The sequence below is a fragment of the Lycorma delicatula genome, chromosome 1 (genome assembly GCF_047948215.1).
Source record: "Lycorma delicatula isolate Av1 chromosome 1, ASM4794821v1, whole genome shotgun sequence".
In the NCBI taxonomy this organism is placed as follows: Eukaryota; Metazoa; Arthropoda; class Insecta; order Hemiptera; family Fulgoridae; genus Lycorma; species Lycorma delicatula.
Genome location: NC_134455.1, coordinates 338,681,451 through 338,687,450, shown reverse-complemented (window position 1 = coordinate 338,687,450; position 6,000 = coordinate 338,681,451).

Genomic DNA, 6,000 nt, shown 5'->3' with positions numbered 1-6,000 from the left:
GTCTCCCTAACATTCTATGCCGGACCTCCGGCGGCTCTCGTGATGCATCGAGTTATCACGAATGGACTGATTTTTCAAAAATCCCCTACCTTTCTTGCAATAACTAAATATTTTGGTATCACTGGACTTCTCTTTGGTTGAAACTTGGTTTGATCCGGCTTCTTTATATTCGGAAAATCTTCACTGTTCCTTCACTTCGCTTCCGAAAACAAAGGCTATCCAAGACGAGGGTTTTTACGCGGATCCTTTGCCACAGATGTTTAAGTATACATAGAGTATAATTTCGCCAGTCAGTATGATACAAGGTGCGGGCGGAGACGGCTAGTGATACCCCGGATCATTGATCCTGCCTGAATTATCCCAGTCACCCACTTCCCATAAATTTAATCCGAGCCGACTAGTCAGGTACTGCCTGACTTACTTAATATCATTAATATCATTTAATTCAAATATTTTTTGTTTATGTCTGCATCAACTTCTAAGTCATTAGCCCTCATCAGATTCTCTAAAATAGGTTTTAAATCCCCACCAGGTTCATCATATATAAGGGTGTAAAGGGCCCTCATATTTTATTTAAAAACACAAAAATAACAATATATGAAACATTTAAACACGCACATAATAATACACTAATAATCCAGTAAGGGTGAAAAGGGCTCTGATACTAAAATAAAACAAAAATAAAAATAAAAAGTCTTGACAATACCAAGATGATTAAAAAGCATCCATGTTCATAGAAAAAATTACTTCACATAGCGAATTCTTAAGCAACAACTTTTGTTGACTTACAGACTTGTTAATAGTCCACTGGCATGCAAATACGCAACTATTTTTTCTTCTTTTCCATTTTCCAAATCAGCAGTAATATTATTTGTTATATCGAACCTCTTTCTGAGGTCCTCATATATGATACACTCTTCCATTAGATGCTTGACTAAATACTTTATTACAAACACTGCACATTTGTCTTTGTTTGCCGGTTAACAAATATGAATTTGTTATTCGTGTGTGACCAGTTCTGAGTCTGGTCACCACCACTTGTTCTTGGCGAGTCAGCTTCACCTCGCTCTTCAATTTATATGGAGAAGTTTTAACTGTGTTTAGTTTCATATAATCTTTTCCATTCGTTACTCCACCTGTTTCTTATTGTATTTGTTAACATTAGGTAACAAGTTTTTTTAACATCTGCCACTTGAACAGGAATTATATCCAAGTTATCACAGACTGTTGCCATTCTGGCAGCTTTGTCTGTGTTTTCGTTTCCTGCAATACTAGCATGCCCTGGAGTTCATACAAATACACATTGCTGTCCTCGTTGATTTAAAACGTACAAAATGGACAGGATGTTTGTAATAAGGATGTCCTTAATATTCTTGTACCAAATTGCAGTAAGTGATACACACATTGATGTAAAGGCAAAGATAGCATCTGGAAGTCACTGTTATTACGTAGTGAGAAAATTTCTGTCAAGACAGAAATCAAGACATTTTCTGTCATCAAGACAGTGTCAAGGAAAATTAAGATACAGATTTATAACACAATAACTGTCAGTGATTTTGTACTATTCAGAGACATGGGTTCTGACAAAGAAAGATAATGATATGCTGCATATCTGGGGGGGGGGGAAATATAATGGAAAATGTATAGTTGGTGTAAAAATGGTGAGTGGAGAATACGTACCAACCAGGAATTGAAGGAAAGTTTTGGCAGGTAGGATATTATTGGTTAGATTAAGGTGAGAAGGTTGAGTTGGTTGGGAAACATTTTAAATGCTAAAGAATGAGTGAAGGCAGGGATGTGAAGGGAGTTTATAGAGGAAAACCCTGAAGAGTGCAGATTGAAGGGGAGACCAAGGAGGCAATGGATTGAGGATGAATGTTAGAGGATGAGAAGCGACAGATAGAGAGGAATGGAATGGCATCTTGTCGAAGGCCCTACACAGGCTGTGGTGGGAAGCAGTAAATAAGAAAGTAAAATTTGAATGTTGTGGTTAATGTCTTTGTATGTGTTACCTGTTTTTAAGAGATGATTTGTACAGTTTGATTCTGTTGGTTGATGTATGATGGTATTATGAATTTACTGTGGCTTGGTATGTTTGTGTTTTATCTAACAAATTGTCTCTAATTATGGGTATTAGTTTGTGACAGATGCTTTAGTGCATTAATTTTTCATAATAGTTTTTGACAGACACCCTTGAAGAATTCAATGCGTTATGCTGAAGTAGAAGAAGCATGTCAGAATTGAAATGAACTCAGTGTCATACTAAAGAACTATTTCAACCAACATCTGAATTGTTAATTTATTATTATTTTTTAAAATGTATGTAAGCTTCAAAACTATCCTTGAATCTGACTTTAATAATTCCTTAACGAAAAGGGCTTTATATTCAAATTATGGACCACTTATAGTTTCATAAATCCATTACTATTAGCGAGTTGAATGATTTTTTTTTAAAAATAAAAGTATTACTGTATGGGAATTTAAGAGAATATAAAATCTGTTTTGTGTTTAAAAAAGTAGTACACTTTAAATTTACATCAGATAGGAGTAAACATTTTTTTATGATTATTTGAACTCATGGATGTATCAAGAGGTTGTCAAGGGGAAGTAGCTGCCCTGCCTTTCAAGATGCAAAAAATGTAAAAAAAATAATAAAACAAAAATTATGTAAAAAATTTAAAATAACTTTTTGAAACTATTACAAAAACAGATGTCAGGCACTATCTGTGAGCAGATTTAATAACTACTGTTACTTGCGGCAACAAGTTTTCTTGAATATTAAAACTCCCGTCTCATTTCACGACTAGACGGGAATATTTCAGACGCTATTTATCAAGTATATAAAAGTAAACTACTACAACTAACTAACCACGCATTTTTCGTTATAGAGTCGGTGCAGTTGTTACTTTCACACAAAAACGGGCTCTTTCCTGTTTTTTCACCAATATAACTTATTATATTCTTTTGTTATTAATAAGTTCAATATAATTTGTATATTTAACGTTAATTAGACGAGGTTAGCGTCAACCCACCGGGTTGGTCTAGTGGTTAACGCGTCTACCCAAACCACCTGATTTGGAAGACGAGAGTTACACCGTTCAAGTCCTAGTAAAGCCAGTAATTTTTACATGGATTTGAATACTAGATCGTGGATACCGGTGTTCTTTGGAGGTAGGGTTTTAATTAACCACACATCTAAGGAATGGTCGAACTGAGAATGAACAAGTGACTACACTTCATTTACACTCATACATATCATCCTCATTCATCCTCTGAAGAATTATCTAAACGGTAGTTACCGGAGGCTAAACAGGAAAAAGAAAAAAGACGAGGTTAGCGAGTGTAGGTTATGTTTGGTTAGGTTATTTTGATATGCCCACCGGGGTGGTCTAGTGGTTAACTAGTTATCATAAATCAGCTGATTTCGAAGTCTAAGGTTCAAATCCTAGTAAAAGCAAAAATAATAAAAAAACTTAGTAAAAGGCCTTTACACAGATTTGAATACTAGATCGTGGATACCGGTGCTCATTGGTGGTTGGGTTTCAATTAACCACACATCTCAGAAATACACGACCTGAGACTGTATAAGACGACGGTTCTTTTACGTTCATACATATCCTCTGAAGCAATATCTTACGGTGGTTCAGAAAAAGAAAGGTTATGTTGATATACGTACGATTTGTCATTTCACGGAATCAACATAATCTAATCAAACATAACTTACATTCGCTCCGCTCGCTAACCTCGTCTAATTAACGCTAAAAATAATTTATATATATATATATATATATATATATATATATATATATATCCATTCATTTTAATAAAGTGGATGGCTGGTGGTAGGCACGAAAAAACAAAATTTTCAGTCGTAAAAAAATTGCATGTACTACTTACATGCGTGGGGCCTTTTCTGTTTTCCCCCACAATGGTTTTTTTATATAACGTATTACTTATTATTATTATATATAATAATTACTTTTTTTTATTATAGCTTATTACATATATATATATCCACTTTATTAAAATGAATGGATATTATAACATTTTTTACCAACTGCTGTGACATTTATTTCGTAATTTTAATTAACATGCAATGTATGTACAGTAAAATTTACATAAGCGCGGTTCTTACTTTAAAAGCACTTAATTTTTTTTCCATCTCCTGTTCGCAGTCAGATATTCCCTAACGCCTCTGCGGACCAGAGCCTATAATCCTCTCCCTTTGTTGCAATAGTGTGGATAACTAGGCCTTCAATTTGTCTCCAATTTGTCATATTCTCTGGCGTCAGTTTTAGTAGAAGCCTATCCCTTAGCACATCCGACCACCTAGGACATCGGAAAAAGTTTGTTCCGGGGAATCCCATTCCCGCAGTATATACATTCACCAACCGGCCGTCTGTTAAAGCGGTGGAGATTCTCGCCAAATTCTCCGTGTCCTGATAGCATTTGGGTGACGTGGTAGTTTGTCTCCCCGTGTACACGCTTGAGCGATTTATTCAACTTTGGTATTATTGGTCTATCCACATACCCTTCGTAGTAACAGACCAGCTTTCATGCCATTCCTGAGGTAGGAGTTGACTTGCTGTGTTCTTGGCCACCCTTCGTACAATCGTTTCTTGAACAACGCCTGGAGGTTTATTGGCGGCATACCAGCGATTACATTTTCTGCCTCCATGTAGATTGGTTTGCTCGGCATTTCTCCCGCCATCACCCCATTCGGTCACCCTATAGCATAAGACGGAATGTCTGTGCCACAAACGATAACTGAGCCTCGAGCAATTTAGCTACCAGTATCCTAACATAGCTCCTAGAGCTTACCTAACAGCATAAGCGGACTAAGCGTGGTGCCATACACCATCGGCTTAGTGTTCCAACCGCTCACTTGTCATACATTTGCCAAAATGGGTAGGTGCACCCCGTCAGCTACTTAAAATATATTTGACATCCATAATAAATTTATATTGTTTAGACAGGAATTCGCTGCCACGCCTAGGTCGCTGAATGTCAGCAAGTAACTGTCCACAGTTTTGTAGCGCTTGGAGCCATAATAATTGGCTCGTGATCAGCCATACTCAGGGCTAGCTTCCCACGGCAATGCGGTAAGAGTCTTTCCCTTAAGCAAACTACCGATGCCAGTTGAACAAAGCATCCGCATCTATGAACTTCCACACAGTCCGACAATGCGGCTCTCGCCACATTGACTCGCCGCTTAGAGTGGCCAATTTTCTCCTTGACTTCTAAGTTTCAGGGTGACCCGATCTGTGGCTTCCACAAGAGCAGGGCAGTCAAACATCAGGTGTTCATTTGACTGGACCTCCCCGCAGACGCACAGCTCATCAGCTGCCTGACGGAACCGAAACAGATATTAGTTCAAATTAGCGTGGTTGGTGAGCACCCGGGCACCTGTTGCCCTTAAAAAACGAGCTCGAGGCATACCATCCCTCAAATCCTGTATAAACCTACACAAGGATCTTCCCTTAGCCGTGATTTCACATTCCAGCTGTCATGCTTCCATTGCGAGGCTCTGCAGCCTCTTTCGCAGGCGGGAGATGGACAATTGAACGAAATTCAGATCCGGTGCATTGTCATCGCCGTTCCACTCTTGTAATGGCTCGAAACCGCATCCCAAATACCTCGGCCTCCCGGCCTCTTCACAATCTCCACATGGCTGCCCAAACTTTCACCACTAAATCGATTGAGAGAGCTTTCCCAATACGGTGGTAGCCCCGTAGGAGGTTGTTTTAAAACACCAGTGCATATAATTAAGGCTCTTCGCTGTGCACTCCTTAAATTTTGAACAATTGCTTTATTCATTAGTAGTTAATGCTGACATTAGTAGTTTGCAATTGGATGGGCGTGGACCTCGTGTATTCTCCATAAGTCGACCCAAACTGTGTGTGACCTGTTCTGCCTTATCGCAGAATTATCACCTCTAGTAGGTGTTTTCCGAACAGCCCCGATTTCTCGAACCACACACCTAAGTATTTTGGACATGGC